The sequence below is a fragment of the Penaeus japonicus genome, unplaced genomic scaffold (genome assembly GCF_977035675.1).
Source record: "Penaeus japonicus unplaced genomic scaffold, GWHDUDI00000001_assembly GWHDUDI00000009, whole genome shotgun sequence".
Taxonomy (NCBI): domain Eukaryota; kingdom Metazoa; phylum Arthropoda; class Malacostraca; order Decapoda; family Penaeidae; genus Penaeus; species Penaeus japonicus.
In genome coordinates this window covers 4,934,649-4,947,148 of record NW_028234411.1, presented here as the reverse complement: position 1 = coordinate 4,947,148, position 12,500 = coordinate 4,934,649, and the positions used below count along the sequence as shown (strand labels likewise).

Genomic DNA, 12,500 nt, shown 5'->3' with positions numbered 1-12,500 from the left:
GGGAGAGGGAGAGGGAGGGAGAGAGAGTGGGAGAGGGAGGGGGAGGGAGGGAGAGAGAGAGAGAGAGAGAGAGAGAGAGAGAGAGAGAGAGAGAGAGAGAGAGAGACAGAGAGAATCACCCGCCAACTTTCCCTCACCTCTTGAATCTTGCCTCTTACCTAGTTCAGTGTATGGTAGACACTTAACTTTCATTTTCGTCTTCCTCCTTCCATTCCCTGTCCTTTTTTCTTCCTCTCCTCTCCTCTCCCTGTTTCCTCTCTTTTCTCTCCTCTCTCTCTCTCTCTCTCTCTCTCTCTCTCTCTCTCTCTCTCTCTCTCTCTCTCTCTCTCTCTCTCTCTCTCTCTCTCTCTCTCTCTGTGTGTGTGTGTGTGTGTGTCTCATGATGCGTAAATTCAGATTTCTAGATTTACTAATAATATGATGATTATTGTGATGATAGTGTAAATGTTTGCCGATCGGAGAAGGAGATATAACAATAAGGTGATGGCAATGGTGTTCTCTGGTTATACTGATGATAAACATTGCATATGAATGTTGCAAGGGGTTGGTTTTGGTTTTCAGATGTTGCGTTGATTACGTGCGAAGGTTCTTCTTCTTCTTCTGCTATTGAGAATGTTTTTATTTCCTTCGTGTCCGGATTTCAAATTCAAATCACGTACGAGACTTTTTTTCTGTTTCTTTTTAGTTCTTTTTTCTTTTTACTTCTTTTTTCTTCCTTTTTTTCTTTTTTTGACGATCCTCGACCAGGATCCAGTGAGGGGGAAGCTTCCTGCCTCGTAATTGCGGCGTAGGTAATCGATGCCGAGGGTTCGTAAGGGTGACGGGCGTGCGTAAAGAGAATGGCAGTAGGACCCTTAAGTGGCTGGCTGCTGACGTCACCAAGTAGGCGCGGTTACGTCACGAAGTAGGTGACTCGGTGACGTCATGACTTGACACGGGGACAGGCTGTGGTATTTTTACTTTATTTTTTTTATTTTTATTTTTTTGGAAAGATAGAAATCTCGTTTTTGACACATTTAGATACATCTTGATATAATATATTTTCACATTCAACACAAATTCAACCGAAATAAATAGACATAATAATAATAATGATAATCAAAATAATCGAATATTCACTCCTGGGGTGAGGAAGGAGGTTGAGGGGTAGGGGGAGGTTGAGGGGGGGAAGGGGTGTATTGATGACCTGAATAGGGGAGAATGGGAAAGGGGAGGAGAAAGGGAATACATACATATTTATTTCATTCTACGATATGATTATAATTCTTCGTGGGCGCTATGGTGCCATTCCAGCACATTCATGAGGTATGTTATTCCCACCATGATGTGTGTCTGTCGTGATTCTTAATAGTGTTATCCCTCTGTTATCGTGTTATGAGGTGTTGAGCTTGTGTGATTACTTTGGACTTTTTTGTTTTTGTTTGTTTGTTATGGTTATTGTCTTTTTTGTTTTTGTTTTGTTTGTTTGGTTTTGATGGTGTTTTTCATTATTATTATTATTTATATTGTTATTTTTTTAATCATTGGTACTATTGTTGTTATAGTTGTTGTTATTCTTAGGCTTATAATCTTACATAATCAATATAGCTAATTGTGTGTGTGTGTGTGTGTGTGTGTGTGTGCCTGCCTGTATCTGTGACTGTCTGTGCATGTCTGTGCCTGTGTGCGTGGGTGTTCCCCGAGGCAAAATGACTCCGAAAGAGGTGCAACTGTCACGCTGTATTGACCACACGCCATGGGGGTGAGTGGGGGGGGCGACTCCCCCGAAGAAGGGTGGCGTTAACGCACTCTTGCCTGTTATCTTCGCTCCCTCGCTTCGCCCAGGTCTCTTCTAGTCATTAACGCACTTTTTTTTTGGGGGGGAGTATCTCGGTTCATGTGTGCTTGTATGTTTGTGTGCATGTATGTATGTGTATGTCGCTCTCTCTCTCTCTCTCTCTCTCTCTCTCTCTCTCTCTCTCTCTCTCTCTCTCTCTCTCTCTCTTTCTCTCTCTCTCTTTCTCTCTCTTCCTTCTTTCATTCCTTCCTCCTCTCTATCTCCTCCTCCTTCCTTCCCCCTCTTCCCCCTTTCTCTCTCCTTCTCTCCTTCCTTCCCCCTCTCCCCCTCCTTCCTTCCCCCTCTCTCCCTCCTTCCTTCCCCTTCTCCCCTTCCTTCCTCCCTCCTTCCTCCTTCCTTCCCCCTCTCCCTCTCTACTTCCCCCTCCCCCCAATTCTCCCTCTCCCCCTCCTTCCTCCCTCTCTCCTCCTTCCTTCCCCTTCTCCCCCTCCTTCCTCTCTCCCTCCCCTTTCTCCAAAGTGTCAAAACAGTTCGTTATTGTCTTATGATTGTCCTGGACTCGTTAGTGAGTTTCGAACGGCTTATTAGTAGTGTGCGCGAAGTTTAAAAATTGAGGGAGAGAGGGAGAGGGAGGGGGATGGAGAGAAGGAGGGGAAGGAGAGAGGGAGAGGGAGGGATGGGGAAGGAGAGAGGGAGAGGGAGGTATGGGGAAGGAGAGAGGGAGAGGGAGAGGGAGAGGGAGGGGGAAGGAGGGAGGGAGGGAGAGAGAGGTAGGGGTAGAGGAAGAAGGGAGATAGAAAAGAACGAAAAGAGAGAGATATATATAAGACAGACACTCAGAAAAGAAAGCCAAATACATAGGGCAGACATACAAAACAAACAGGCATTCATACAAGAGTTCCAGAAATCGAAAGAGAGAGAGAGCGAGAGAGAGAGAGAGAGAGAGAGAGAGAGAGAGAGAGAGAGAGAGAGAGAGAGAGAGAGAGAGAGGCTGACAGCAAGACAACCTCCTATCCTCCCCCTCCCCCTTTCAAAAAAAAAAAAAAAAAAAAAGACATCAGAGAAGCAAGAACTAATAGGGTTCCAGATTGCCCGAAGGTCATAGGTCAAAGGTCACCCTGATGACAGTATCGGGTAGGATTAATCTTCCTTCCTTCCTTCCTTTCTTTCTTCCTTCCAGGAGGAGGGATGAGGGGCGGAGGGTCGGGGAAACGAGAGCGAATCTTTGGATAAAAGAGATTGTTTTTAAGAAGGGGGGGAGGGAGGAGGGGGAGGGGGGAGGGTTGAGACCTCAGGCATGAGTGAGAGCAAGGGAGGGAGGAGGGAGGGGGAGGGGGAGGGTTGAGATCTCAGGAAGGGAGGGGGGGAGAGGGAGGGATATATATATATATATATATATATATATATATATATATATATATATATATAATGTATGCGTGTGTGTGTGTGTTTGTTATATGTGTACATGCGTTTTCTCACGCTGACCTTGCATGCTCTTGATTGCATGACGGCGGGGGCTTTCATATCATGCACGCGTCACATGCATCACATACATATCAGGCATAGCAAAGGTAAGCCGTGCAAATGACTTGGCGCTTCACGTCATAACTTTAAGTCATCATTTTCACTCATTTTCTTCATCACTCTCACTACTCATTTTCCCTTCACTTTCCCCTCGTCAGGATTCGTCATTCTATTGTGATTTCTTCCAGCGTTTCGACTCATTTTTCACTCATTTTCCCTCATTACTACTCGTCTTCATTTCCCCCTCATTCCCTAGCCCTCATCACTCCTCATCTTCATTTTTCCCCTTACTCATTTCCCCTCATTACTCATCTTCATTTTTCCCCTTACTCATTTCCCCTCATTATTCATCTTCATTTTCCCCTCTCTAATTTCCCCTCATTACTCATCTTCATTTTTCCCCTTACTCATTTCCCCTCATTACTCATCTTCATTTTCCCCCTCACTCATTTCCCCTCATGACTACTCTTCTTCATTTCCCCCTCATTCCCTAGCCCTCATCACTCCTCATCTTCATTTTTCCCCCTCACTCATTTTCCCCTCACTCCCCTCACACGCTCTCTGCCTCGCCTGACCTTTCCCGGAGAGCCTCCCCTCTGGCACTGACCTTGTAACATTTCCCGGCATCTTTAAGCATCTTTTGGGGTGAAACTGGTTAAATGGCAGTATTTTTTTTTTTTGGGGGGGGGGGAGAGGAGGGAGTCAAATTTGTAGCAGTTTGATAGGTCGAAGGAGGGAGGGTTGTTGTTGTTGTTTTTGTTATCGTCATCATCATTATCATTATCATCATCATCATCATCATCATCATCATCACCACTATTATTGTTACAGATATTGTCCTATCATCATGGTAGAAATAATGCTGATGGTGATAACAACTATTATTATCATTATATCATCATTATCATCATCATCATCATCATTATCATCACCACCAACAACATTCCTATCCTTATATTTCACGAAGGAAATATCCCATTGTGCCAAGTAATCTAAAAGTATAATCCCTGCCCGAAATCCTATCAATCATGGGATTCCTATGTGGCTCAGAGTAGGGGGGGAGGGGAGGGAAGGGGGGATTGATTGGGGAAGAGGGGGGGGGAGGGAGATGGGGGGGAGAGGATGGGAAGGAAGGAAGGAAGGAAGGAAGGAAGGAGTTTGAGGTGGGGGATTAGGGTAGGAGAGGCGTTCTGTATTAGGTGGAATGGGGGTGGGGGGTAGGGAGAGAGAAGGGGAGGCAGATAGATAGATAGATAAATAGATAGACAGGAAGGTAAATGGGCAGCTAGACACAGGACACTGAAGAAGAAAGAGAAAAGGAGAGAGAGAGAGAGAGAGAGAGAGAGAGAGAGAGAGAGAGAGAGAGAGAGAGAGAGAGAGAAGAATCAAAAGAAACCGAACACCATACCACACAAACAACCAAACTCAAAGAAAAAACAAAATAACCCCCCAAAAAAAAAGAAATGAAAACAAAGAGACGAAAAAAAACCCACAGAAACAAAACAAAAACATCAGAAAAAAACAAAACAAAGAAACAAGAGAACCCAACTTAAAAAAAAAAAAACTAAAACAAAAGAAAACTAAAAAAAACAAAAAAACAAGAAAAAATCAAATCCCAAAAAAATTAAAAAGAAAAAAATTCAAGCTGAACCACAAGAGAGCGGAAACGGGCCAGGAATCGCATTTAAGCCTCCACAATGTCCTATTATTTCCCGGCCTCAGTCCTCGTCTCGGAGACACGACCCGCTTCCTCGCGACCAACGAGATATGCCTCCGAGGACTATGCCTCTTATGGCATAGGCCGTCGTTTGTTGATGTTATTGTTATGCCTGTTGTTGTTCGTGTTGTTATCATCGTTAGTGTTATTGTTATATTGGTATTGTTGTTATGGTAACATCCGGGCATCTTGTTTGTTTTGTGTTATAGTCTTTCTCTCTCTCTCTCTTTCTCTTTTCTCTCTCTCTCTCTCTCTCTCTCTCTCTCTCTCTCTCTCTCTCTCTCTCTCTCTCTCTCTCTCTCTCTCTCTCTCTCTCTCTCTCTCTCTCTCTCTCTCTCTCTCTCTCTCTCTCTCTCTCTCTCTCTCTCTCTCTCTCTCTCGCGTCTTTGATGCTGTTGCACTCACGGTCCAATGTCTCATAGTGGGTCTGCAACACATCTCGGGAGATATTATTGGCGGTGTATTGCAGTGACGTGTTGCAATATCAATATCGTGTATATCTGTTAAAGATCGAATATGGGATTTTTTATCTCTAAAGGAAGAGGGCTTCTATGAGGGAAAGTGTTTGATATTATCTCCCTGATCATATTAGAGATGGGTGGACGTGGGAGAGAGAGAGAGAGAGAGGGAGAGAGAGAGAGAGAGAGAAAGTGAGAGAGAAAGAGAGAGAGAGAGAGAGCGAGAGAGAGAGAGAGAGCAAGAGAGAGAATGTGTGTGTGAGAGAGAGAGGGAGAGAGAGAGAATGTGTGTGTGTGTGTGTGTGTGTGCGTGTGCGTGTGTGACACAGGCGCGGACATCTCTTCCATTCCCCTGAAATCACCCGAGCTTCTTTATCCCAATGATATCTCCCTAGACGGTCTCTCGAGAAACAGATGGAGAGGCCACACGATCAGAATCCAGGCTTGAGGCATAACACAGCTCTCTGGGGGTGGGGTGGGGTGGGGTGGGGGGGAGGAAGGTCAAAGGTCACGCTGAGTCTCTGTGACCTTAATAATGAAGTTCAGGAATACAGCGGAGGAGTTTATCACCTGTTGTGGCAAGTTGAGGTTTTGGCTAATTCAAATAAAACACGCACACACACACACACACACACACACACACACACACACACACACACACACACACACACACACACACACACACACACACATAGACACACACACATAGACACATACAATTACATCCGCACCCCCCCATTTATATGAAATTTACATACGATTTTTATTCGGCTGGCAAAATATGGGCAAAGTTTAAGCCAGCGTTCCAAATAAGCTTAAAGACTTACCACGGCATTGCATGGCAGCTGCGTGCGTTCTGCTGCACTAATCTCTCTTCATAGAGACAGAATAGTTTTTGGGATCCGTGTGCATATCGGGAAAAAAAAATAGCGAACACGTACATACGCACATACGCTTATACGTATAGATATATAAGTGTGTGTATGTGTGTATATATATATGTGTGTGTGTATGTTTATATATATATATATATATATAAATATATATATATATATATTGTAATGGTAAATGGGTTCTCAAGACAAAATCCAATTTCAAACATATTGCTGAATCTCTCTCTCATCTTCTCATCTCTCTCCATCTTCCTCGTCCTTACCTACCCTCATATCCTACCCCAATCCTTCCCTCTCTCCCTCCCTCCCTCCCTCCCTCCCTCCACCCATCCACACACAAAGAACCGGTGCAAAAAAAAAGATAAAAAAAAGTGCAACAGAAACTCAAGGAAACCTCCGCGCCAACGCCACCCCCCCCCCCCCAAAAAAAAAAAAGAAAGAAAGAGAGAAAGAAAAAAAAAAAAATTAGGACTCCCGGAGGAAAAGAAAGAAAGCAAAAAAAAAATATATATATAGGTCTCCCTGAGGAAACGTTTGATCTCGAGAAAATCTGCCACAACTTATCTCTCCTTCAAATCCAAACGGGGCTCCTGCGAGAGAGGGAGGGCGTCACCGCGATCGCCGTATGAATGAATATAGAGATTGAATACATGAAAGAGATAAGGGAAGTGGGGGGGGGAGGGGGCGCCAAAACCAATTGCCTGACCTTTTTTTTCAGAGAAAGAGTTGCGGGGAAAGATCAAGTGTGTGGGTGGGTGAGTGTGTGTGCGTGTGTGTGTGTGTGTGTGTGTGTGTGTGTGTGTGTGTGTGTGTGTGTGTGTGTGTGTGTGTAGTGTGTGTGCGTGCATGGGTGTGTGGGTGGGTGGATGTGGGTAGTGGGGTTGAGGTTGGATGGGTAGTGGTTTGTGTTTAATGAGACTCATTTCGAACTTAATTGGTGAAGAAAGAAAATTACAAAGTTCGTGGACAGCAAATTAGAAGAGAGATGTCCGCCCACATATATTCACATTTACGCCAACGCCCACAGACACGCCCACTGATGCACACCCACTCACGTCTCCACGCTAACACCCATGCCTACACACTCGCACACACACACACACACACACACACACACACACACACACACACACACACTTACACACAAACGTACTTGACCACATTCTTGAACTCTTAGCATCTAGAAAAGTGGGCTATTAGGCTGAAAGTCCACTGGAAAACCTGTGTCATTTTTGACTGACTCACTGAAGGGAAAATAGGAAACTCAGGCGATTGACTGTCTCGACTGACAAGCTGCTGAGCCGGAAACATTTGTCATGCATTCAAGACAGACACATATGCAGACGCGCAGACGTACGCATATACACAAGCACGCAAGCGCACGCACACGCACATACACACACACACACACACACACACATGTATAAATAAATTATATATTATATATTATGTATATATACATATGTATGTATATTTTTACTTTTTTACATGTGTTTATATATATATATATATATATATATATATATATATATATATATATTTATATATATACACACACATACACAAATATTTTAAATGGCGGCGAGCCGGGGGGGGAGGGGGGGGCGAGCGAGCGAGTCGGGGTTATTGCGAGTCCGTTCCTCCCTTTGAGATCTGCGTCAAAGCAAATCATATTATTTTTACTGCCACTCGGAAGCCTCGCATTTGATGACTTTTTCTGATTTTGTATATTTTAAGAATTAGATGTATTTTGTGCTGCATAATGTTTTTTTTTATGGTATTAGGTGATTTTGCGATTTTCAAACGAGTAATTTTGCTTGCCAGCATAAATGCTGTTGATTGTTGGGTGAGGTTTGCGTTTTAAAATAAACCGGAAGAGGCGCGCACTCAAGCACGATCATGCACACGCACACGCACATGCACACGCACACGCACACACATACACATACACACACACATACACACACACACACACACACACACGCACACATACGCACACATACACCCACACATCTATCCATCCATCCATCCACCCACCCACCCACCCACTCATCCACCCACCCACCCACCCATCCACTCATCCATCCATCCACTCATCCACCCATCCACTCATCCACTCATCCACACACCCACCCACCCATCCTAAATAAATAACATAAATAATAAGTAACCTAATCTTCCCACCCAAAAAAAAAAAAATAAAATAAAAAAATAAAAAAAGGTTTAATTACGCGAGGCCACAGAGCAGTGTCGCCAAAGGAAGAAGTCGTTTTAGCTTTCCCGACACGACAAAGCGCTCACACAACGAAGGCGGAGGCCGAGGCTAAAGTGGCTAGACTCAATACCCTCGACGACTGCAAATATCTGTCGTTCCTTACTTGCTTGCTTGCTTGTTTGCTTGCTTGGTTTCTAGGGAGTTCTCGCGGTGACGACAGCTTCCTGTCTATTTTCGGTGGGAAATTCCGTAGGATTTTTGTCTATGCAAATGGGGATGGGAAGGGTGTGTGTATGTATGTGTGTGTATATATATATATATATATATATATATATATATATATATATATATATATATATATATATATACATACATATACACATATTTCTTTTTATCTACAGGCACGTTAATGAGGCTTTTCCCCTCGTCCATCTGATATGAATATCATTTCGGGGTCAGTTTTCTTTGCTAATTACATTACGGCTTTTCTCTTTCGGTGCCTCCTTTTTGGTGCACTTTACTACGTGGTTTTGATTTTATTCGATTTTCTGCTTTCTCTCTCTTTCTCCCTCTCTCTTCTCTCTCTTTCTTTCTCTCTCTCTCTCTCTCTCTCTCTCTCTCTCTCTCTCTCTCTCTCTCTCTCTTTTTCTTTTCTTTTTTTCTCTCTCTCTTTCTCTTTTTTTTTTCTCTCTCTCTCTTCTCTCTCTCTCTCTCTCTCTCTTCTTCTCTCTTTCTCTCTCTGTCTCTCTCTCTCTCTTCTCTTTCTCTTTCTTTTCTCTCTCTCTTTCTTTTCTCTCTCTCTCTCTCTCTCTCTCTCTCTCTCTTTCTCTTTCTCTTTCTCTCTCTCTCTCTTCCTCTCATTTGACTAGCATTCGAAAAGCTTTAATAAACCTCCTGATTCTTTTGCTTCTTATTGCATTTTTCATCGCATGTTCAGAAGTTGCCATTTTGCGACGGGAGTTTTGAAAACAACAAATATTTAGAAAAGCTCTTATCATCTTTGTAACGTCCAATACAAGATTTTTTTTTTTTTTTAAGATGGCGAGTGAATTAGGACAATGAATGAAAAGCAAAAAACTTCAATCGTCTTGCAAGCAGTGTGTTTGCAAGAACCGCTTTCAGAGAGTTACGTGAATACAATCTACAGCTTATCTAAATTTCGTAAAATATGCAGATTGCTTTCGGGGGGATAGGGACGGCTGAGGGGGGGAAGGGGGGGGGAGTAGGGTAGGATGGGGGTGGGAAGAGGGAGGGACGAAGAGAGGAGGAGGGAGTAAGAGGGAGCGGGGGTGGGAAGGAGGGAGGGAGGAAGAAGAGGGGAGAGAGTGTCAAGAAGGGGGGAGGGGAAGGGGAGGAGAACTAGGAGGAGGGGAAGGGGGGGAGAAGTAGGAGGGGGGGAAGGGGAGGGGATGGGGAGGAGAACTAGGAGAGGGGGAAGGGGAGGAGAACTAGGAGGGAAGGGGGGAAAGGGATGAAAACTAGGAGGGGAAGAGGAGGATTAGGAGGGGGGAAAGGGAGGAAAACTAGGAGGGAAGGGGGAGGGGAAGGAAATCCAGAAGGAGCCAGCTATAACAATGAGGACATCTTGCTTCTCCGTAGATCGTCTTTTGTTTCCTCCGCCTGTGATGCATGCGGATGTCGATGCTCGTTTGTGCTGCTGGAGGACTCGCCTTCCTCTCCTCTTTATTCTGTGTTCTGGCTGTCTGACAGTCTCTCTTTATCTATCTATCTATCTATCTCTTTCGTTCTCTCTCTCTCTCTCTCTCTATCTATCTATCTCTTTCGCTCTCTCTCTCTCTCTCTTTGTCTGTCTCTCTCTTTCTTTCTATCTATCTATCTCTCTCTCCTTCCCTCTCTCCCTCCCTCCCTCCCACTTCCCCTCTCTCTCTCTTTCTCTTATTCCTTTAATTTCTCCCTCTTATCAATTGAATTGAGATACGACCCCGACGGGAATCCAATCCTACGCATGATTGGATGATAACGCCGGATACATAATCCTCAGCTAAAAGAAGAAGAAAAATAAAGAAATTAAATAGAAAAAGAAAAGATATGAAAAGACAAAAAAAATGAGAGAGAAAAACATTAAATGCGCGGGAGGAAAACGTGAATTAAACTGACGATGAAAAGAATGTCCTTTTTTTTCTTTCTTTTTTTCTTTTTAGGTCTCGGAGAATGAGGATAAAGGGTTTGAGGATAATGAAGCGGAAAAACGTCTTGCGTAAGATGAAGAAAACGAAAAAGACGAAGAAGAAAAAAAAAAACGTATAGCCTCGGGCTTCTGTGTCTCTCACTCATTATCTTCTTTTTTTTCCTCTCTCTCTCTTCATTTTTCTTTCTCTCTCTCTCTCTCTCTCTCTCTCTCTCTCTCTCTCTCTCTCTCTCTCTCTCTCTCTCTCTCTCTCTCTATCTATCTATCTGTCTGTCTGTCTATCTTTCTTCTCCTAGGTAAATATATCCAGGAAAAACAAAAGAGTGATCGATGCTCATGGAAGTGTGTGTGTGTGTGTGTGTGTGTGTGTGTGTGTGTGTGTGTGTGTGTACACGCTGGTTCTGCACACACACATAAGCACATGCCCTTTCAGCATCGCTTTAATCCTTTGATTCTTAAACTCGGGAAAGGGAGAGAAAGAGGCGGAGAAGGTCATGTGCAAAGATGCCTGAGAAAGCACTGAAGTTTTGCTCAAAGCATCTTCCTCCCGGGCCCACCTGCTGTTAGCCCACCTTGGCCCACCTTGGCCCACCTCCACCTCCCTGCTCTTATTTTAACCCACCCAGAATTCTTTCACTCAACCTCAACAGACCTTAAACCCACCCCGACCTACGTACGTCCAACGCCAACCCACTTACGCTAATCACCGACCCACCTACGACCCACCTAAGCCAGTCCCCGACCCACCTACACTTAACCCTGACCCACCTACACCTACCCAAACCCACCTACGCTCACCCCAACCCACTTAGACCCACCCTAATCCACTTACACCCACCCTAATCCACTTTAACCCACCCTAATCCACTCTAACCCACTCGCACTTCATTGTACAGCCCTGACTGCTTGTTATACTCGGTAAACAGGACGCTAACAGGACTACACTCGACTCCTCTGAATATATAATGACGAGTTTTGCTAAGAGAGCGCGTGGCGATGTCCTGCTGGGAACACGGGTGGATGTCTCGACATATCCTATGTGGGTGGGTGATGAGAGAGGGAGGGAGGGAGGGTGAGGGAGGGAGTGGGAGAGAGAAAGGGAGGGAGGGATGGAGAGGAGAGGGAGGGAGGGAATGGGAGAGAGAGAGGGGAGGGAGGGAGAGGGGGAGGGAGGGAGGAAGAGGTGAGGAAGGGAGTGGGAGGAAGAGAAGGAGGGAGAGAGGGACAGACAGACAGACAGAGGCAAAGGAGGAGAGAGAGAGAAAGAAAGTAATGATACGCGAAAAAAAAGGAAGACAAAAACGACAAAGGCAAAGAATAAAGAAACTCGAGAAGAAACAGAAGAAAAAAAGGAGGAGGAGGAGTTAAGAAAGCGGGAGAGTTTTGGGCGAACTGTTGAATGGCAAAAGTCAAATACAAACAGAACGGAAAAAAAGAAAGAAGAAAAAGAGAAGAACGTCAAACAAGGAAAGATAAAAATACGAGACGAAGAAGGCAAACAAACAAACAAACTGGAATTGATGCACAGAGGGGGTTCATGTGACGTCATCAAAGTCGAGAGAGAGAGAGAGAGAGAGAGAGAGAGAGAGAGAGAAAGAGAGAGAGAGAGAGAGAGAAAAGAGAAAGAGAGAAAGAAAAAGAGAAACTGACAATCAGACAGAGAAAGAGCAATACACACAGACATTCAGACACACAGAAAGACAGACACACAGAAAAACAGACACACACACACAGAGAGAGAGGCACCCAAGCTAAAGTAGGAAGGCA

At 44.4% G+C, this 12,500-nt stretch overlaps 1 protein-coding gene across 1 annotated transcript in view; it reads left to right on the top strand.

Moving 5' to 3' along the window:
- The window catches only part of LOC122247513 (uncharacterized), a 385,131-nt gene that overhangs the window by 321,254 nt on the left and 51,377 nt on the right, over positions 1-12,500 (top strand). The window lies entirely within an intron of this gene.